Source organism: Protopterus annectens, chromosome 5.part1 (genome assembly GCF_019279795.1).
Source record: "Protopterus annectens isolate FY-2018-M chromosome 5.part1, PAN1.0, whole genome shotgun sequence".
Classification (NCBI taxonomy): Eukaryota; Metazoa; Chordata; order Ceratodontiformes; family Protopteridae; genus Protopterus; species Protopterus annectens.
Window position 1 is genome coordinate 528,988,652 of NC_056736.1, and position 23,362 is coordinate 529,012,013.

A 23,362-nucleotide genomic window follows, 5' to 3' on the forward strand; every position below is an offset into this window, starting at 1 on the left:
AAATGGGTCTCAGTAGAGGTCTGTGAATCTGAAGTAGCGGGTTATCAGGGGCTGCGAAAGCACCTCACTAAATACCGGTGAACTGGCGACTAGCTTAGGAGAAGCATCATCGGCAGCTTTGGACCTAAATGATCTGTCTCTGTCTTTATCTTTGCATTTTTTTTAGAATGTCAGTAGTTGGGTGGCTTATCGAAGCCATTTCGGGATAATTGAACAGAGTACCAAAATATTTAGATGCGTAAATGAACAGACAACGAATAGTATGAGGTTTGAATAAGGCACAAAACAGACAGCGAGGTATGTCATGGTCTGGGCCTAAGCAAGGAATGTAGTATGAATGAAAATCTTTATGAGTTATTTGCTTTCCACAAGAAATACAATTGTTAACTTTTTCTGACATTGGTTTAGAGCAAGAAAAAGGATCCCCAATGGGGTACTTCACTTAGCTGAAGACTTCGGATCTGAAACTCGAAAATGAAAATTTCAGGAGTTGGCCGACCGGCACTTGTGAACTGCTTCTGCTGCGGGCACCGCACAGCAAGAAAGACTGATGTAATGGCGTCAGCTGCATGCTTTATACCCCTGACTACCTGAGGTCATGGAAGATGAGACAGCACCCGACGCAGGACCTAAGACTTTGATAATCAGCCCAGCTGAGGGCTACTGCAAGCAGATAACCCAAATGTGATGATTGCAACAGTGAAACAAGAACATTATGATGAACAGCTGCCTTCTTGTTTCAGATTAATCTGTCACCCGACTGTCAACATTCTGGAGGGTGGAAGTTCTGCATTCATCTGAGTTGTGTCCAGCAGTGCTCCTATGAACTCCAGTGTTTGAGAAGGTTCCAGGTGTGATTTTTGGTTATTTTCTGGTTACACCTACTTCTGTACAGATATGAAGAACAGAGTCTCTTGCAGGGATAAGTAGATGCCTGCTTGGGGTGGATATGAGCCAATCGTCTAAGTAAGGAAGCACCTGGAATCCTTGTCATCTCATGTGAGCCAGAAAGTACAGTTGTGTACACTTACCATAAATGTAGATGTTCGAGTGTATTCACTGTTGTAGTCATCACACTTGTGCTATCTGCCTGCAGGTAGTCCTCAGTCGGCCCGAATACCAGAGACTTAGCATTTCTGCTTCAGATGCTGTCGCTCCAGGACTGACGACAGGTCATCAGGGCTATAAAAACAGGCAGCTGACACCATTACATCAGTTTTTCTTGCCCCAAATGTCAGGAGACCCCCAAATAGGGAGCTAGGTTATGGTGGGGAAAACACCACCAGTAAAAAGTAAATACCAATACCAATACCGCAGAAGGGGTTAGTAATAGCCATAGATAGGAGAGAGAGAGAGAACCAGGGGGCTGGAGGGAGGGAAACCAGGACTGCAACAGTGAATACACTCGAACATCTACATTTAAGGTAAGTGTACACAACTGTACTATGTTCTTCGTGTTTCACTGTTGCAGTCATCACACTTTGGTGGCTTCCCAAAGCTGAAGAAGGGTGGAGGCAGTCAAGAACAGTTAGGGCTGGCTAGTATGCCTTGCAAGACTGCTGTAGCAAATCCTGCCCTGGATTTGGAAAAGATAGGCAGGTGATAATGCTTGGTGAAGGTGTGTACAGAACTCCAGGTAGCATCCTCCAGGATGTCCCTGGTAGGGACTCCTCTGAGAAATGCTGTAGAGGTAGATGTTGCCCTAGTGGAATGTGTTCTGACCCCCTGAGGGGTCTCCCATGGTGCCTGTAGCAGAAATGGATGCAGTGTGCTATCCATTTGGAAATTGTTTTGAAATGGCCTTGCCCTCTGCCCCTGTTGCAAAGCTGACTAGTAGCTGGTTTGATTTTCTGAAGGGCTTAGTCCTATCAAGGTAGAATCTGAGCTGTGTGTGCACATCCAAGGAGTGCAGGATCCTTTCCCTTTTTTTTTTTTTTTTGAGGATTAGGGAAGTAGGTTGGCAAATGGATGGATTCATTGACAACCACACTGGACACCACTTTAGGCATAAAGGAAGGGTTAGTCCTGAGGGAAAACCTGTCAGCATGGAAAATAATGAAGGGGTCCACAGCCATTAGTGCTTGTAGCTCAGACGCTCTTCTAGCTGAAGTGATGGCCAGATGCAAGGCTGTTTTCCAAGAGAGGAATTTTAACTCTGCTGAAGCAGTAGGTTTAAAGGGGGGAAGCGTGAACTTTTCCAGTACAAAGTGGGTGGGTGTTCTCCTTGGTGGCCTTAAGTTGTTTGTCCCTCTCAGGAACTGTCTGATAAGAGGGTGCGAGAAGAGAGATGACTCAGTGTTGTAATGAGCAGAAATGGCTGAGGCATGTATCTTAATGGAGAAGGACAGGCCTTTGTGGAGTAGATCTGCTACATAATCCAGGATAAGAGGCAAAGAGGGCAGTGTTGTGCCCTCTCCCTTAGAATGAATCCATGAGCAGAACCTTTTCCACTTATCAGCATAGGATTTTCTTGTACTGGGACTTCTGGCTTCAAGAATGACGTCCAGCACCTGTTTGCTTAAGGTCAATGGGGGAGAATTCAAGGAATAAGCCAGGCTGCAAGATTTAGGGTTTGCAGTTGTGGATGCAGAATCTGTCCCTCCTGCTAAGAGAGGTGGGTTGGATTCTGGTGTAGGTGCCCAGGTGGCATCAATGTCAGGCTGCGCAGGAGTGGGTACCAGTGCTGGCGTGACCAGTCTGGGGCAATCAGAATTGTCCTTGGTCTGTCCTGTTTTATCTTGAGTAATACTCTTGAAAGGAAAGGCAGAGGGGGAAAGGCATAGATTGAGAGATTTACCCACTGGAAAGATAGGGCCATCCACTTTCCAGACCCTGCTGTGAGGATTCCTGATGCAGAATTTACTGAGTTGGTGGCTGTAGGGGGAGGGAAAGAGATCCACCTCTGGGGTCTCCCATTTCTGGATCAGAAGGTTGAAGGTGCTGTGCACCAGTTGCTACTCGTGAGTGTCTAGGAGATTTCTGCTTAAGTCGTCTGCCAGTAAGTTTTGTTTTCCTGGCAGGAATTGAGCTTGCAGATGGACTTGAATGTCCAAGGCCGTGTAACACAGGGCCACGGCTAGCCTGCAGAGTGGGTAGGGAATGGGTTCCCCCTGCTTGTTGATGTACCACATAAATGTGGTGTTGTCTGTTTTTATTAGCAGTTGTCCTGGAAAGATTAGGGATCTGAAAGCTGTCAGGGCATTCTGTATAGCTAGCATCTTTTTGGTTGATGTGCAGATGAATTTGACTTGGGCTCCAGTGGCCCTGAATACATATTCTGTCCATGTGTGCCCCTCAGGCATAGTCTGATGCATCTGTAGTTAGGGTCTGGGCAGCTTGGGATTGAGTAATTGACAGTCTCTTGTTGTTGCATGCATCTGCCCACCAGAAGAACTCTGTCCTTAGGGTATGATAGGAATGATTGTTTCCAGGTCCTGAGAATGTTGGCACCAAAGGCTTAAGTACCATTAGAGTTTCCTCATATGCAGTCTTGCATATGGAATCAGCAGTATACATGAGGCCATGAACTCTAGGGCTTGCAGTATTGTTCCTGCAGATAGCTGGGTTCTGGTGGCCATTTGTCTGAAGTAGTCTGTCTTTCTGAGGTGAGAAATGCCATCTGGGAAGTTGTGTCCAAGCTTGCTCCCAGGAATACAATCTTTTGACTGGGTACCAGTTTTGATTTATTTTCATTGATGGTGTACCCCAAGGAAGTAAGAAGTTTTTTCACAAATGTCAGGTGCTGCAGCAGCAATTCCTGACTGTCCGCCTGAATTAGGCAGTCGTCCAAGTACGGGTAAATTTGGATATTTCTCTGCCTGCTGTATGCAATGGCTGGAGCAAGGCATTTTGTGAATACTCTGGGTGCAGTAGATAAGCCAAAGGGAAGTGCAAAGAAAGTACAGTTGTGTACACTTACCATAAATGTAGATGTTGGAGTGTATTCACTGTTGCAGTCATTACATTTGGGTTATCTGCCTGCAGGTAGCCATCAGCTGGCCTGAATACCAGAGTCTTGGATTCCTGCATCAGATGCTGTCCCTTTTTCCATGACATCAGGTCGTCAGGGGTAACATGCAGCCAACGCCATTACATCAGTTTTTCTTGCCCCAGATATCAGGTGCCCCCATAATGGGAAAATAGAAGTTATGTTCTTACCATAACGTTCCATGTTAGTTGTCTTCTTCTCGCCTTCTTTCTTGCTGGATGGGTTCGGAGCCGACCTCGGCTCCGACTCGGCCAATCTAAAAGCTCGAGAGTTGGTTCCACCGGCTCGAGGCTCCCCTTATATCCCACAATGCTAGGCGTGAATTACCTCAGATCTCATTTGTGAGCTAGGCCCAGCTAATAATACAACCAGAAATACTGGAAAGAGAGTCCACCTCTATAAACAAAGGGGAAGAGGAAAGGTGACCTGAAGCCTGATCCAGGAAAATATGCACAGCAGAGCATATACCTATAGCAAAGAGGTGGTAGAAAGAGAGGTCACAATCAAACTCCTCTAGGTCTGTCCAGGCCAGGGGGAAGGAGGGTGGGATGCAAGAAAGAAGGCGAGAAGAAGACAACTAACATGGAACGTTATGGTAAGAACATAACTTCTATATGTTAAGTTGTCTATCTCGCCTTCATTCTTGCTGGATGGGACCGCGTCCCTAGCACCTTGTCCCGGGTGGCCTAACGGAACAGACTCTTGAGAACAGTAGTACCAAAGTTAGCTCTATGCCTAGAAGCTAAATCCAACTTATAATGTGAAATGAAAGTGTGAGGAGTAGCCCAAGTAGCCGCTGCACAAATGGTGTCAATAGGCAGTCTGTCTTGGAAGGCTATAGAAGTAGCCAAAGCTCTGGTGGAGTGAGCCTTAGGTTTGTTAGGCAGTTTTTGGTGTCTAATTTCATAAACAATGGAAATCAGAGATGTTAGCCATCTAGATAGTGATACCTTGGAAACAGAAAGTCCCTTTCTGCCTTCTGCATAAGAGACAGACAGCTGGTCAGTTTTTCTGAATTGTTTGGTCCTATCCAAATAGTACCTTAACTGACGATGAACATCTAGCCAATGCAATTTTTGTTCAGACCTATTAGAATATTCTGGAAAAAACACAGGGAGGTCAATGCTTTGATTTAGGTTAGACGCAGAGGCTACTTTAGGTAAAGAGGACGGGTTGGTTCGTAAGGATACCCTGTCTTTATGGAACAACAGATAAGGTGGTCGACAGCTGAGTGCATGAAGTTCTGAAACTCTTCTAGCTGAAGTAATAGCTACCAGAAAGAGAGTTTTCCATGATAGCAATTTTAATGAACAGGAAGCTGCAGGTTCGAAAGGGGGGAGAATCAAAGAACTGAGAACTAAATTAAGGTCCCAAGGAGGAGGAGGATTTCTTATAGGAGGTCTGAGTAGAAAAACTCCCTTCAAAAAGGCTTTGCAAAGCTTGTGGGACATGATAGCAGACTCTGAAATGCCCACATGAAAGTTAGATATAGCTGCCAATTGAACTTTGAGAGTAGAAGGAGATGAACCTGCATGAAAGAGTTCAGCTAGAAAATCAAGAACCATATGGATGGGAGCAGTGAAAGGATCTAAGTCCTTTCCTTGAGCCCAATAGGCAAAACGTTTCCACTTACTAAGATAAATTTTTCGAGTGGAAGATTTATGTGAAGCTATTAAAATATCTCGAACAGTGTGAGATATTTGAGGAAGCCTCGCTAAGGTAGGAACTGGAGGAACCAAGCAGTGAGGTTCAGAGATGTTAGGGAGCGATGAAACTGACCCGACTGATGGATCAAAAGATCTGGAACTAGGTCCAGATGCCAGGGTTGCTCCAACAGAAAATGATGTAGAAAGGGGAACCAAACCTGTCGAGGCCAGTAAGGAGCAATGAGGATCAAGGAGGCCTTCTGAGCGATAGCTTTCTGTATCACTTGAGAGATTAGTGGGAAGGGAGGAAATGCATACAGAAGTCCCCGGGGCCAAACTTGGACTAGAGCGTCTCTGCTGGGCTGGCCCGGAAACGGGAATAGGGTGAAATAATCTCTGCACTTGCTGTTTTGGGGAGTAGCAAAAAGGTCGCAGCAAGGCTGACCCCACTTGAGAAAAAATTTTCTCACAATAGAATCTTTCAGAGACCACTCGTGAGGCATGAGGATAGCTCTGCCCAACTTGTCCGCGATTTGATTGGACTTCCTGGGGATGTGCGTTGCTATCAGAAACCGCTGAGAAGAAATCGCCCATTGCCACAGTCTGAGTGCTTCTCGACATAGGGGATAGGACCTGGTTCCGCCTTGTTTGTTGATGTACCACACTACAGACATATTGTTCGTCTGGATTGCTATCGTTCCCAAGGGAAGAGAGTCTTGAAGGGCTTGCAACGCTAAAAGCACTGCTCTCATCTCTAGAACATTTATATGCAAGTGGCATTCGTCTGGTTGCCATATGCCCTGGACAGTTCTGCCCTGATAATGCCCCCCCCCCCACCCGATCAGGGAGGCGTCCGTTGTCAGAGTAGCAACCGGAGGGGAAGAAACAAAGGGTCTTCCCAAGAAGAGCTGAGGGGAAGACATCCACCACAGAAGATGATTCTTGTATGTTTGCGTAATCATAATGGTGTGGGACATCGGAAGTTGCTGGTATGACCATTGTGTGAAGAGCATCCAATGAAGGATTCTCATGTGGTATCTGGCTAATGGAAGTAGAGGTATAGCAGCCGCCATAATCCCCAATACTTTCAGAACTAACCTGGCTTTGACTTTGTTGCTGCTGAAGAGAAGAGAGACCAGTTTGCGTATGTCTGTTATTCTCTGATCTGTTAGTCTCGCAGACATGTTGACTGTGTCTAGATTTGCGCCTATGAAGGTAATAGCACGACAAGGCGACAAAACAGACTTTTCGCAATTTATTGAGATGCCTAACTTTTGACAAATGCGAAAGGTGTAGTCTCTGGCCCTTAGAAGAAGATGCTTGGTGGGAGCTGTGAGGAGCCAGTCGTCCAAATATGGAAACACCTGGAATCCTTGACGTCTCAGGTGAGAAGCTACCACTGCCATGCATTTGGTAAACACCCGGGGGGCAGTGGTGAGTCCAAAGGGCAGGGCTCTGAACTGAAAATGACTGGTTCCCAGCCTGAAGCGGAGGAATCTTCTGGAGCGTCTGTTCATTTTTATATGATAGTACGCATCCTGAAGGTCTATAGAGCACATCCAGTTGTCCTTTCCCAATAGGGGAAGGATGGACTGTAGCGTGACCATCCGAAATCTTGTTTTCTTGACAGACTTGTTCAAGATACTGAGATCCAAAATTGGTCTCCAGTCCCCTGTTTTTTTTTGTACTAAAAGAACCTGGAGTAGATTCCGGATCCTTGCTGGTCTGCTGGAACTGGCTGAATTGCTCTTTTTGCAAGCAGCTTTGAAATTTCCAAAGCTGCAAGATCCCTTTGAGCGGGTGGAACATCTGGAAAGGATTTTTTTGATTGGTTTGGAATGCGAACGAAGGGAATGGAATAGCCCTTCGGAAATGATGGACTGTACCCACTTGTCTTGAGTTAGGGATAGCCAGGCTTCTGGGTACAGTGACAATCTTCCCCCGACTGCCTCCGAAGGTGGACACTCGGGCAACACCTCAGGGATGCTGGAAGGGCTTATCGGAAAAGGTTTCTCGATTGCCCTGGTTCTGGACCCCTCTGCCTCTGGGCGGCGTCTACCATTATTGTTCCCTCCTCTGCCTCTGGAGGAACCGACTCTGTGCGTCAGGCAAATTCCCTTGAGATTGTTTGCAGAACCACATTTTTCCACTTTTCTGGCCTTTGGGGTAAGGTCTAGGAGTAGAAAAACGGACTCCGACGGCAGATAGAGTTTTGCCATCCGTCTCGCACCTAGTCAAGGTTTCTTTCACTTGAGGATCAAAGAGAGATGATCCATCAAACGGGGAATTAGTGAAAGACGTTTTAAAGGGGTCCGCAAAATTGCATAGTCGCATCCAGGCATGCCGGCGTAAGGCGACACCTGTCCCTGCGGCTCTGCTCGCTCCATCAGCCGCATATGAGAGGAGGCGCATGGAGGAGTTAGCTATAGAATTCAGGGTAGCCAGCTGGGCGTTCATCTTGTCCTGAAAACCCGCAGCTGTAGGATCCTTCAACATCTCACTCGCTTCCTTGATCAAGTCTCTCTGGAGACGAGTGAAATGGCATAGGTAGTTCAGCGAACGCATTGCAAAGGTCGCCGACGAAAACATTCACTTCCCGTACCTGTCCATAGACCTAGATTCCTTGTTAGGGGGATGGACAGGCACTGAAGGATCAGCTAGTTCCTTCTTGGTGGCAGCAGCTACCACCATAGCACCCACAGTAACTCCTTTGGTCAGAAATTGTTTATCAGTTGGTGCTGTTATAAACTTTGAAGGTCTCCTGGGGGTAGGGTCCACTGAGTCAGGAGCCGTCCAGGCTTTCTTTGCTACCACCTGCATGAGGGGTCAAGGGGACACCCAGGAGGTGGAAGGGCGAGAGCCAAACGCCTCAAGATACACAGATTCATCCTCCGAAGGGTTAAGGGCTGGCCAATTTCCCCTCTAAGGATCTCTAGAATGTCTGCAAAGGAGACATCTTCAGAAGGGGAACGGGGGGAACCCCCGGAATCCTCTAAATCTGTGTCAGAGGTGACAGACTCAGGTGAGTCTATGTGTTTCCTCTTACACTTTCTCTTCCTAGGGGGCTCCCCTGCCAAATCAGGAGAGGCCTCGGAAGAGGATGAAATCCCCACAGGGGATTCTTGAAGAGTTGGCTCTCTGCAGTCAGGGATGAGGGAGAGAGTAGACATAACCTGAGGCACCGAAGAGGGAGGGGCGGACAGAGCCAACTGTGGAGTTGAACCAGGTTCCAACACACTCCGCATGACCTCGAACGCACCCCTGTCAGGCAGAGCCAGAGGTCCCCGCTCCGAGAAGCTGAGAACCTCCCTCGGCACTGACAGAGATGGCTCTGAGGCCGATGTCGGAGCCGAACTCACCAGCGCCGAAGCACCGAGAGGGAGAGCGGGGTCGGACAAGGGTCCGATGCCACTCACCCCCTCGGAGCCGACGAGGGAAGCCCGGCGCCGAGATTCTTCAAAGGAAGAAATCAGAGCCGACGACGGAACCGAAGACAATTGTATCGGCTCCGACGCTACCACAGTCTCGGTTCTGAGATGCCCCGGCTCCGAGCTCAAAGGAGTCGGAGGAGGAATATTTACAGGAATAGGTTGAAGCACCGACTGATGAGTCGGGCTCTGAAGCATTTGGGCCAGTGCCTCGGACTTTAGAAGTCGACTCACTACCCTCTGAAGGTCATGATCCGAAAGCCTCGATGATCTAGAGGAGTGAGATCTATGGCTCCGTTCAGACAGCAAGGGAGACGCTGGAGCTGAATGAACGGAGCCAAGGGATGGTGACCTAGACCTCTTTCTAGATGTCGGCTCCGATGGTCTGATCGGAGCCGACCCAGGAATTTCCAATACCTCGGCTCCAGCCGGAGCCGAGGGAACCACAGAAGCTGTAGTCAAAGACTCATCAGCTCCAGCCGGAGCCGATGTAGCAGTAGGTTTCGAAGCCTTAGGCCTCGACTCAGAAGCTGGAGTCGAGGTCTTAGAAGCCTTGGAAGGTTTTCCCGAGGTAGCAGTTAGGGAACCTTCAGGCTTAAGCAAACCCCTTAGAATGAGTTTGTTTTTTCTTTCCTGCAGGACTCTAGGGCTGAAGCCATGGCATACAGCACAAGAGTCCTGCAGGTGTAAAGGTCCCAGGCAGTACACACAAGAAGTGTGACCGTCTGTCAGAGACATTTTCTGACAGCACGAGTCACACTTCTTGAAGCCTGAGACCTTTGAGTCCTTAGACATTGTTAAGGAAAGTGTAACCACACACACTCTCAAACACACTGATTACACTTTACACAAAACTAAACTCAAAAAATTATAACTAAAATTATATTATCCCAAGTTTTTAGTTCCCTAACAAAAACACAAACACTCCCTAAGGGGATGGAAAGGCCCAAAGGCCTGAGGGAAGAACAAAAGTTCTTTGTGGAAAAAAGAGAGTGGAAAAGGGAGAAAAAGGGGTCTGAATCCACTAAACTAAGGGAAATAACAATACTGAATAAAATTAAAGGGGTTTAAGTAGACTAAACTTTAACCTACAATAACTCACCTGAAGCCGGTAGAAACCAAACACCTCGATCGCTGTAGCGGCAAACGAGATCTGAGGTAATTCACGCCTAGCATTGTGGGATATAAGGGGAGCCTCGAGCCGGTGGAACCAACTCTCGAGCTTTTAGAGTGGCCGAGTCGGAGCCGAGGTCGGCTCCGAACCCATCCAGCAAGAATGAAGGCGAGATAGACAACTTAACATCAATTGTATGTTAAGTTACACCTCCAACAAAAAGCAAATACACCAGAAAGCTCAAATGCACCAAACAAGAAGGAAAGGTAGAGCCAAGAGAAGTCAGGGGGCTGGAGGGAGGGTAACCAGGACTGCAACAGTGAATACACTCTAACATCTACATTTATGGTAAGTGTACACAACTGTACTATGTTCTTCATGTTTCACTGTTGCAGTCATTACATTTGGGTAGATTCCCAAAGCTAAGGAAGGGAGGAGGAAGTTAGAGAGCATTAGGACCAGCTATTAGGCCCTGCAAGACTGCAATGGCAAAATCAGCTCTGGATTTAGAAAAAAAATATGCATGTGGTAATGCTTGGTGAAGGTATGTACAGAGCTCCAGGTAGCAGCATCTAGGATGGTCCTGGTAGGGACCCCTCTGAGAAAGGCTGCAGAGGTAGATGCAGCCCTGGTGAAATGTGATCTTATCCCCTGTGGGGTAGGTTTTCTACGGTGCTTATAGCAGAAATGAATGCAATGGGCTAGCCATTTAGAAATGGTTTGCTTTGAAATGGCCTTCCCATTTGCCCCTGCAGCAAAGCCAACTAGCAACTGTTCAGATTTTCTGAGAGGCTTTGTTCTGTCCAAATAAAATTGAAGTTGTCTGTGCACGTCCAAAGAGTGCAGAATTCATTCTCCTTTGTTTTGTGGATTAGGGAAAAAGGTAGGCAAATGAATGGACTGATTTACGGCCACACTAGACAGCACCTTGGGCATGAAGGAAGGATTGGTCCTGAGGGAAACCCTGTCTGCATGCAAGATAATGAAGGGCTCCACTGCCATGAGGGCCTGTAATTCAGACACTCTTCTTGCTGAAGTGATGGCTAGAAGGAAGGCTGTTTTCCAAGAAAGAAACTTCAACTCTGCAGGTGCAGCTGGTTCAAATGGAGGGAGATTGAGCTTTTCCAATACAAAGTTAAAGTCCCAAGCTGGAGTAGGGGCTCGCCTGGGGGTCTTAAGTTTTTAGCCCCTCTGAGGAATTGCTTTAACAGGGGGTGAGAGAAGAGGGGTGATTCAGTATTATAATGCGCTGAAATTGCAGAGGCACGAATTTTGCTTGACAAGAAGGATAGGCCCTTGTGGAGCATTTCTGTTAAGTACTGAAGAATATGAGGTAAACCGGGCACCGTAGTGCCCATTCCTTGGGTCTGGCTCCAGGAACAGTATCTTTTCCACTTTTCAGTGAAGGGTTTTCTAGTACTAGGTCTCCTTGCTTCCAGAATGACCTCTAGCACCTGCTTACTGAGGGATGCTATTGGAGAGCTCAAGGAATTAGCCAGGGTGCAAGGTTCAGGGTTTGAAGCTGAGGGTGCAGAATCTGGCCCGCCTGCTGGGACAGCAGGAAGGTGTTAGAGGTAGGTGCCATGGATCCAGCAGTATCATGCTGCACAACAGGGGGTACCAGTGCTGGTGAGGCCAGTCTGGTGCAATAAGAATTGTCCTTGGTTTGTCCTGTTTGATCTTTAGCAGAACCTTCGAGAGGAGACGCAGAGGGGGAAAGGCATAAACCAAGAGGCTTTCCCAGGAGAAGGACAGGTAATCCACTTTCCAAGCTTGACTGTGGGGGAAGTCCTTGAGCAGAATTTGTCCAATTGGCAATCCTGAGTGGAGGCAAACAGGTCCATCTCTGGAGTCCCCCATTTGTTCAAGAGTTTGAATATTTTTTGGTTCCAGTTTCCATTCGTGTGTATCCATGAGATTTCTACTTAGGTTGTCTGCCAGTGAATTTAGTTTGCCTGGCAAGAATTGAGCTTATAGGTGCACGTGGTAGCTTAAGGCCGTGTTCCACAGAGCCATGGCTAGTCTGCAGAGAGGGTACGAGTAGGTTCCCCCCTGCTTATGTACCACATAACTGTGGTGTTGTCTGTCTTTACCAATAATTGTCTTGGAAGAATGTGGTCTTTGAAGGCAGTCAGGGAATTCTGTACAGCTAACATCTCTTTTTGGTTGATATGCAAGTGAATCTGACTTGGGTTCCATTTGCCCTGAATGCACTGCCCTGCAAAGTGAGCCCCCTATGCATAGTCTTATGCGTCTGTAGTCAGGGTTTGGGCGGCAGGGGGTAGATTGAAAGGAAGTCCCTTGCTGAGGTGGCAGGCCTCTGTCCACCAAAGGAACTCTGTCTTTATACAAGGAATGATAGGAATCATTGATTCCAGGTCCTGAGAATGTTGACACCATACGCTTTTAAGATACCATTGTAATTTCCTCATATGCAGTCTTGCATATGGAATTAGAAGAATGCAAGAGGCCATGAACCCTAGGGCTTGCAAAACTTTCCTTGCAGATAGCTGGGTTTTTGTGGCCAGTAGTTTGAAGTAGCCTGTCAAATAAACTTGTTTCTCTGCCGTGAGGTAAGCCATCTGGGAGGTTGTGTTAAAGCTTGCTCCCAGGAATACAATCTGTTGGCAGGGTACCAGATGAAATTTCTTTTTTTTTATGGTGTACCCCAGCGAGGTTAGAAGTTTCTTTACAAATGCCAGATGTTTTAATAGCATGTCCTGGCTTTCTGCCTAAATTAGACAATTGTCCAGGTATGGGTATATCTGAATATTTCTCTGCCTGCAAAATGCAATGGCTGGAGCTAGACACTTTGTGAATACCCTGGGTACAGTAGATAAGCCAAATGGAAGTGCAGAGAACTGATGGTGCATGCAGCCTGCTCTTAAGCGTAGGTATTTCCTGCAAGATTCCCTTACTGGAATGTGCAGGTAAGCTTCCTTTAAGTCTAAGGTTGCCAACCAGGCATCTTTGCCTAGCATAGGAAGCAGCTGTTGAAGTGTTAGCATTTTGAATTTTGGGATTACCAAAAAGGTGTTTAGAATAGAGAGGTCCAGGATAGGATGCCAGGAGCTGTCTTTTATGGGTACCAAGAAAAGTCTTGAGTACAAACCTTGTCCTTTCTTCAGCTGGGAACGGTTGAATAGCCCTGATACTTAGAAGAGAGAGAGAACCTGCTGTTGAGCCTCTGTCTACTGATTTGGGGGTAGGCCTGGCCAACCGTTTGGGGTTGGTAATGTGTGCAAGTGGAATCTGTATCCTTGGAAAACTATATTTAAAACCCATTTGCCCTGGGTAATGAGTTCCCAGTTTTTTGCATGCAGGGTGAGCTTTCCTCCTAAGGGAGCAAGCAGTTGAGCAGGGCTTGCAAGGGTTAAGGTTAAGTCATTGTGACATTTTTCCATAGGGGGTGTCTTACTACTTCCAGCTTTGGAAGTGGGAGCCCCCCATTGCTTAGGCCTGTGTGTAGCCTGAGACTGTAACCTAGGTGGTTTACTGTTCCTAGGTTTGGACTGAAGGCCTAGAAGAGACTGGAAAGGACCAATTCTTAGAAGGCCAATGCCTACTAAATCTGGAATGCTGTACTTGCAGGAAATCTTTTAACAGTTTGCATAGATTTAGCTTTTTCCTCCATTTTTTTAAGGACCTCTTCTGCCTTGTTGCCAAACAGGTGGTCTTGGTTTAAGGGAGCATCCAGTAATTTAGCTTTAACATGATCTGGCAAGTTTTGCTCCTTAAGCCAAGCATGCCTTCTAAGTACAGACCCATGACAGCAACCCTGCAAGATGCTTCTGTGTGTGTCTTTCGGCTTTTCCCGGTTAGGGGTCGCCACAGCGGAACTGCGGTCCGCTAATGATTGGTAGTTAATTTTTACGTGCCGAGTTACCAGCCCTGACGCACAAACCTTCAACGAAGGTATACCCATTCATGCATGTCTCTCACGCAGAAGACGCTCTAGCTGAGAATCGAACCGGACAGTGTCTTACTGTGAGGCGACAATGCTACCGCAGCACCACCACCGCAGATAACCCTGCAGGATGCTTCTAAAGAGTCAAAACCACATTGCAAAGTATGTTTACCAACTTGTTCAGCAGAATGCATTAAAATCCTCTAATTTTTTATGTTCAGCACAGTCAGGAATCATCATTTTCTGTTTAAGTAGTCCCATAATATGCTGCTGATACTTTAACATATGAAACTGGCAATTTAAGGCCCTAATGGCCAAAGTAGCAGAAGTGTATACCTTCTTACCCCATCTGTCCAAGGCCCTGGAATCTCTATCAGAGGAGGTAGGGTTTTTGGCAGCAGTAGCCTTAATGCCCTTTGGTCCTTGGGAAATGGTCTCTCGATCCACAGTAGGATTCTTGAAGAGGAACTTGAGACTCGGGTACTTGGTAATACCAGTCAGGTTTTCTTGGAGCTGGAGGTAAAGTGTCTGGGGTCAGGCTAGATTCTAAGAAGGCATCATCTACAATGTCCAGGACAGGAGGGATAGCTAAAGGTCTGTGTTGAGGGAGGAGTAAGAATTCCCTAAGCCTCTTTTTGGAGTCAGAGTAATCCTGGCTTTCCCAGTGGAAATGCTCCCTAAGTGTGTGCAAGGTTTTACCAAAAGAAAAATCTTCTGGAGGGAAGCAGAGGGAATGGAATCCTCTGCATCAGAATCTTCACAGGTAGAGAAGGGCAAATCCTGGTAATCAGAAGAAACAGAAATTTCAGAATCCTGATCAGAAGAATCACAAGGAAAATAAGTTCTAGGTCTCTTAGAGGGGGAAGCCTGGCTTCCCCTAATTAAAGTAATAAGGTCTTCAGCCATTCTAAGCATTTGTTTTTAGGTATATGGGCCTGACCATGCATTTTGGGCATCAGTTTTCTAGGTGTGGGTCGAGTTTTAGGCCTTGATGAAGAAGATGGCATCTGTTTAAAATGCAAATCTGTAGTCCTGAATACACCCTCAGAAGCTGGTACCTGCACAGTGGCTCTGGACCCATCCAAGGTAGAGACATCCGCAGGTTCCATTGACGAAGAAGCATCTCACGGCATACTGAATGGGTCTCAGTAGAGGCCTGCGAATCTGAAGTAGTGGATCTCAAGGGCTGCGAAAGCGCCTCACTGAGTATCGGCGAACTGGTGACTAGCTTAACGAAAGAGTCATCAGTAGTTTTGGACCTATGCAGTCTGTCCCTGTCTTTATCCTTTCATTTTTTCACAATATCGGTAATCGGATGGCTTACCGAAGCCATTTCTGGATAGTTAAACAGAGTACCAAAATAATTTGCTGTGGAAATATACCAACAACGAATAGTTCGGGGGTTAAATAAGGCACAAAATCGACAGCAAGGGATGTCGTGGTCTGGGCCTAAGCAAGGAATGCAGTATGAATGAAAATCTTTATGAAGTATTTGCTTTCCACAGGTAAGACAACTGTTAACTTTTACTGACATCGGTTAAGAGCAAGACAAAGGAATCCCCAACAGGGTACTTTGCTTTTTTGAAGACTTTGGTTCTGAAAATTTCAGGAGTCTGCCGACCGGCACTTGCAAACTGCTTCTGCTTTGGGCACCACGCGGCAAGAAAGACTGATGTAATGGCATCGGCTGCATGTTTTACACCCCTGACAACCTGATGTCATGGAAGCAGGGACAGCATCTGATGCAGGAATCCAAGATTCTGGTATTCAGGCCGGCTGAGGGCTACCTGCAGGCAGATAACCCAAATGTAATGACTGCAACAGTGAAACACGAAGAACATCTGATAATGCATAGACCCTGCCCTGAAATGTAGATACTTCCCTGCATGAATCCCTTATGGGGATATGCAGATAGGCTTCTTTTAATTCTAAGGTGACTAACCAGGCATCCTTGGCTAGCATAGGAAGAAGCTGTTGCAGGGTAAGCATTTTGAATTTTGGTACCACCAGGAAGGTTTTGAGAATGGAAAGATCCATGATTGTATGCCAACAGCCCTCTTTCCTGGGTACCAGGAAGAGTCTGGAGTAGAATCCTTGACCCCACTGTTCTACTGGAACAGGCTGAATAGCTCTGATATTGAGCAGGGAAAGTACTTGGTTTTGAGCCTCTGCCCACTGGTTTGGAGGAAGGTCTGGAAACCCACTTGGGGTTGGCAGTGAATAGAAATAAAATTTGTACCCCTGGGATACAATGTTGAGGATCCACTGGTCCTGAGTGATGGACATCCAGTTTTTTGCATGAAGGGCAAGTTTTCCTCCTAAGGGCACAAGCAATTGGGCAGGGCTGGAGAGTGGAGTAAAGAAGTCATTGTGAGCTTTTCCCGTAAGGAAGTGGTTTACCACTCCCTGCTTTAGGAGTGGGGGCACTCCATTGCTTAGATCTCTGCATACCCGGAGACTGAAGTCTGGGTGGTCTGTTTCCCCTGGGTCTGGATTGTGAAGGCCTGGAGGGGGCTGGAAAGGACCAGTGTTTGGAAGGGCAATGCCTACTGAATCTAGGGGGGTGCACTTGTAAGAATTCTTTACAAGTCTGCATAGACTTAGCTTTTTCTTCCATCTTTTTAAGAATCTCTTCTGCTTTGGTGCTGAACAAACAGTCCTTATTCAAAGGAGTGTCTAGTAACTTTTATCTGACATGGTCTGGCAAGGCCTGCTCCTTCAGCCAAGCATCTCTTCTCAGTGCAGAGCCAGTGACAGCTGCCCAGCAAGATGCTTCTAAAGCATCAAAGCCACAATGCAAAGTATGCTTGCTGACTTGGCTTGTAGAGTGCATAAGCTCCTGCAATTCTTTATTTTCTGCACAGTCTGAAAAAGTTGCCACTTTTTGTTTAATAAGTTCCATAATATGTATCTGGTACTTCAGCATGTGAAAATGGCAATTCAATGCCCTAATAGCAAGAGTTGAAGAGGTATATACCTTCTTACCCCATCTGTCCAAAGTTCTGGAATCCCTGTCCGAAGGGGTGCGATTCTTGGCTGTAGTAGCCTTGATACCTTTAGGCCCCTGGGAAATGATCTCTGGGTCAGCAGTAGGATTCTTGAAAAGAAATTTGTGAGTGTCAGGTACTCTTGTAGTACCTGTCTAGTTTCCTAGGGGCAGGAGGTAAAGTGTCAGGAGTAAGAATGGATTCCATAAAAACATCATCCACAACATCTAGGACAAGGGGTATTGCTAAGGGCCTGTGCTGAGGCAGCTCTGAAATTCTCTGAGTCTCTTTTTGGACTGAGGATAGTCTTGGCATTCCCAGTGGAAATGCTCTCGTACGGTATACAAGGTTTCACCAAAAGAAAAATCCTCTGGATGGGAGGCAGAGGGAATGGATTCCTCTGCATCTGAAACCTCACAAGCAGATAAGGGCATGTCTTCATAATCAGAAATTTCAGAGTCATCGGACTCCTGGTCTGTAGAAGCTGAAGGGGACTAGACTCTGTCTCTTAGCAGGGGAAGGCTGACTTCCCCTAATCAGCATAATAAGGTCTTCAGCCCTTCTAAGCATTTGTTTTTGTGGCATGGGAGCAGGTGCATGTGCTTTAGTCGTCGGTTTTCTGGGCGTAGTGCATACTCTGGGCCTAAGAAACTCGATAGTTTAGGTTAAAAAAGTTGTCGGTTTGAGTTGAACATCAGTTGAGCGAATAAATGCCTCAGAAGCTGGTGCCTGCTTAGCGGCTTTGGAACCATCCAAGGTAGAGACATCTGCAGGTTCCATAGTCGAAGAGTTTTGCAGCATACCGGACTACAAATGGGTCTCAGTAGAGGCCTGAGAATCCATTAAAGTGGGCATCATTGGCTGCAAAAGCGCCTCACTGAGTACTGACAGACTGGCGACTAGCTTAACAGAAGCGTCGTCAGCAGTTGTGGACCTATGTGGTCTTGTCTTTGTCTTCATCTTTACGTTTTTTCAGAATATCTGTAGTCGGATGGCTTACCGAAGACCTCTCAGAATACCGAGATAAAGAGCAAAAGAATTCAGCAACAAAGACAGCCCGACGACGAATGGTTTGGGCATTAAATAAGGCACAAAACCAACAGCAAGGGACATCGTGGTCTGGGCCTAAACAGGTGATGCAGTAAGAATGAAAATCTGTGAGGTATTTGCTTTCCACAAGCAAGACAATTGTTAACTTTTTCTGACATCGGTTAGAGCAAGAAAAAAGGATCCCCATCAGGGTACTTAGCTTTAAAGACTTTAGGATTATTAAAGTCGTAAACGAAAATTCAAGTAGCGGACGACCGGCACTTGCGAACTGCTTCTGATTCAGGCTCCTCTGCAAGAAAGACTGATGTAATGGCATCGGCTTCCTGTTTTTATACCCCTGATGACCTGACGGCAGTCCTGGAGTGACAGCATCTGACGCAGAAATACTAAGTCTCTGGTATTCGGGCCAACTGAGGGCTACCTGCAAGTAGATAACCTCAAGTGTGATGACTGCAACAGTGAAACATGAGGAACATCCACTGCGATGATGAACTGGTGAACACTCTGGGGGCAGCAGTGACACCAAAGGGCAGCACTCTGAACTGGTAATGACCGGCTCCCAGCTGAAGTGCAGGTGTCTTCCACATTATCTGTCCATTTTTATATGGTAGTACACATCTGAAGATCTATGGATCACATCTAATTATCCTGTTCCAGGAAAGGAAGTATGGACTGAACAGTAACCATTCAGAACCTGTGGCATTGAACTGACTTGTTTAATCTGCTGAGATCCAGAACTGGTCTCCAGTCCCCTGTTTTCTTTGGAATTAAAAATAACTTTGAAGACATTCTGAATCCTCTCTGATCTCGGTGGACCTCTTGGATAGCTCTTTTTTCTAGCAGTTTTTTTGAATTTGAATGACTGCTTGATCTCTGACTGGGTGGAACATCTGGGATTTTTTTGTTGGGGTAGGTGAGTGAAGGGGATTTGGTAACCTCTGGACATTTATCCTCTGCACCCACATGTTTGGTGGTTATCTTTTGCCAGACTCTCCAGTGTAGGGATAGTGAACCCCCGATTGCCTCCAGAGGTGGGCAATCTGGCCTCCTTTCAAGAGCACTGGAAGGGAGTTCCTGAAGAAAGATTCTCGGAACTCTTGATTCTGCAGGCCTCCTCTGCTGGGAGGGCGGTGTCTTCCATTACTGTTACTCCCTTCTGCCTCTGGGAGAAAACCCTCCACGTATGTCCTAGCAAGACCCCAGCGATTTCTTGAACCACATTTTACCACCATCTCTCTGACCCTTAGGGTAAGGGCTCTGAGGGGCAGAAAAATGTATGCCTGTGGCAGAAATGGTCTTACCTTCTTTTTCACACCTGCACAATGTATCTTTGACCTTGGGACCAAAAAGGGATGTGCTGTCAAACTGAGCGTTTACAAACAAAGACTTAAAAGGCTCCACAAAATCACATAGGTGCATCCACACATGCCTCCTAAAAGAAATGACATAACCCGCCGCTCTACTTGTTCCTTCAGCTGCATGCACAAGCCTCATGGAAGGGTTAGCAACAGAGTGTAGGGTCACTAACTGGGAAGCCACATTTTCTCATGCTCCCTCAACTACTGCTCCTTCAAGGGTATCCAACAGCTCCTTGATCAGATCCCTTTGCAACCTGGTGAAATGGGAAAGGTAGTTCAGTAATCATAAGGCAGAAGTCATTGAAGAAAAGACTCACTTACCGCATCTATCCATCTTTCTAGAATCATTATTAGGAGGATGAATAGTGGAATTCTCCTCTGATTGTTCCTTTTTGGTCACTGCCCCCATGACCATGGCATCTACTGCAACACCTTTCATCTAAAAAGCCTTGCCAGCTGAGCAGTAATTATTTTTTGTCTCCAGGGAGTAGGATGGTTGGAATCTGGGGTCTCTCACACCCACCTAGATCAAACCTATGAGCTCATTGGTGGGTGGAGTCACCCAGGAGGTAGATGGTTGGAAACCAAAGGCAGCCAGGTACACTGACTCCTCAGGTAAAGGATTACTGGACTGCCAACCCCCTCTCTGTTTAAAATCTCAAAGATCTCCTCAAAGGAAACATCCTCAGGGAGATGACTGTAGGGTTCGTTCTCCCTCATCAAGGTCGGTGACCTCCTCAGTGGGAAACTCTGGGAAAATAGCAGAAGAGGCAAGAGTACCCCAATGGGTATCCTGGCGCCTAAGGTCCCATTGTCCCTGTGGAATGTCCTGGTCAGAAGTGTGCAGGGAACATTGATAGGATTGAGGAGCTGAGGTAACAGGTGACTTTCTAGATGCAGTGGCAGCTATTGCCTCAGACCTTGAACCAAATGGGTCGGGTTGAAGGGGACTTAGTGATGCCCTGAGCCCACAAGATCTTCTGTACCATTAGTATCACATCTTCCTTCAGTAAGGCTCCTGGCTGAATGGGAAGAGGACTCTGACGGGGACTTGGCCTGCTCAAAAAATGGGACAGTACCCCTGAAGGAACAGGGTCTATAGTTGGGAAGTACTGAGTCCTTGGAAGAGTCAAAACTGGTTTAAAGGGGCTGGTGGTTAGATCTGATGCCAACGGATATGAGTTATCTTTACGCGATAGACTTTGAGCCTAAGAACCTGGATCAACAGAGAAATTCTCTATGCAGAAGGCTCTGGCTAAGCCACATATTCAGAAGATTTGGAAGGTTTCAAAGTCTTAGATCTTGGCTCCGAAGGATTTGTCTGAGCTAAGGAAAGCCTCTTTCCTCTGTCACCACTTAGAGGAAAAGGAAGAAGCAGTTCTCGAATGTGTCGACTTTGATTTGAAAGATGTCACAGATTTGGGATCACTACAAGAAACAACCTCTTCAAAGAAAGATGGCAGCATGCCCCTCAGAATGATTTTATTTTTCCTTTCAATCAAAGCCCTGTGGTTGAAGGAACGGCAAACAGCACAATCTTCCTGCAGATGGAATCCACACAGTATACGTACAGGGAGTGCAAGTCACTGAAGGGAATTTTGTAACTGCACTTTGTGCATTTCCAAAAGCCTGTTGGCCTATCCTGCTTCTCAGACATGAAGAAAATGAATGGCCAAGAATACACACACATACACTAAAGGGAACACACACCAAAAGAGAGGAGGAGAGCTTTTTTTTTTGTTTTGTTTATAAGGTATGAGGGGGAAAAGAGAAACTACTAACAATAATAGAAAGAACACCTCTACAGGTATAGGGGAGAAGGGAGAGTAACCTAATGGTTACTAGCAGAGAAAAAAGGGTGAGAGACAGATTAAAAAGTGAAAGTAACCTAATAAAAAAACAGTTACTACTTGGAAAAAAAAAAAAAAGTTAATCACACAAAAACAATCAAGAATTAGGAAAGAAAAGAGAAAATTATCGGAAATATCATCTGACAATCCAAGAGCTGGAGATTTAGACCACGTCTTTGAGAGACCTGATCTGCAGTAACAGGGAGAAATGCATTGTGGGTGAGAGGAGTATCCAACAGCGTTTTGGTTGAAATGAGTGTAGTAATAGCAGAGTCTGATCCGATGGATCGGATGCTCACCTATATACGAGGAAGAAATAAAAAAGCAATAATATCAGATTAACTATTTTCTTAAAAGGGCAACAAATCCCATGTGTAAGGATTCCCCTCCGGAAACTTATCTGCCAGATATGAAGCTTGAAGTTAAAATTGCCTTCTCTCAAGGCAGCAAGAAAGTACTGAAGTCATCTTCATTTGACTGCTCATTTCCCTGCATGGGGCTGGCCAATCAGTTGTCAGAGTGAAGATGTGAGAGGGAGCCAGAGCCTTGTGAACTTGGCCAATTGCTGGATTCTAGGTAGAATACAACCCATACAGCCAAAAGGATACTGCCGCAATGAAAATGATTAAAACTGAACTTGTTCAATCAAGGATGTTTTTCATTCATTTCCAGGGCTTATATATAGCTAAACAGTACATACGTTGCCACGTTTACAGTTTCAATGATTCCTGGTGTGGTGTTCAACTACAGCTCCTTTTCTTGTTCCGGGAAGTGTTGCTTTACGCTGCACTGATAATATATGGAATGATGCTACCTACTAGTAGAGAAAGGAAAGGCAGTGAAACATTGAAGCATTGTATTATATTGGTATAAACTACCAGGTGTTAAGATGCATTCATTCTGCTACATTTCATGCAGAAAGTCCAGAAGTTCACATAACCCCTGTAAAATCACAACTTCAAAATAAGCCGATCTTAATGATACCACTATTAGTTGACCTGCTGGATTTAATAATTTAGCTAGCTACACTTAAATCACAAGGAACATCCCTGTGTCCCTCTGGGTATGAGAAAAGTTGCAAAATGCAACTGCTAGGAGACAGTCTTAGCTGTATATTATCAAATGACAACCAAAACTTTTGGCTATGTGCCCTACATACTTCATTAACTTACCTACATTTTATTGCTTGATTACTGCTGGAGTGGACTTGTCCCCAATGAATCCGCGAAGAATAAATGGGCCAATTGATTTTTCAGACAGCCTATGGTCGGTAGACAGCAAATGACAAAAAAGCACTGGGTGTAATAATCTTCAGGTGGCTTTGCATACCTCCTGACAATTAGCTGGAAATTGTGTAGCTTCACCGCTTACAATATTCAGAAGATTTTTGACTTAGAAAAATCTTCAGGGCTTCTTGACTTTTTTCAAAACAAAGATTCTGACACAAATAAAATCATCCCCCCAAAAAAAGAAAATCCACGTCTACCAGTGTAAGCCACAACACATATGAATTTCCTCAAAAACAGATGTACTTGGCAAACATTTATACACACATTATTTATATATATACATATATAAATCCAAGAACAAAGCCCAACTGGATGTAGCGTGGTAACTCTTCAAAAAATCAATAAAAAGCGTTTATAAAAACAAGCAGCGTTTAATAACAAAAACGTAACAAATAACGTTTTTGTTATTAAACGCTGCTTGAAGAGTTACCACGCTACATCCAGTTGGGCTTTGTTCTTGGATTTATTTGTTTTTTGGACATTTTGGGCAAACGTTTTTTATTTCATATATACATATATATATATATATATATATATATATATATATATATATATATATACATACACATATATATATATATATATATATATATATATACACACACACACACACACACACACACATACATACACATGTGTGTGCATGCATGCGCGTGTGTGTGTGTGTATGTATATATATATATATATATATATATATATATATATATATATATATCTATATATACACACACACAGACACACACAC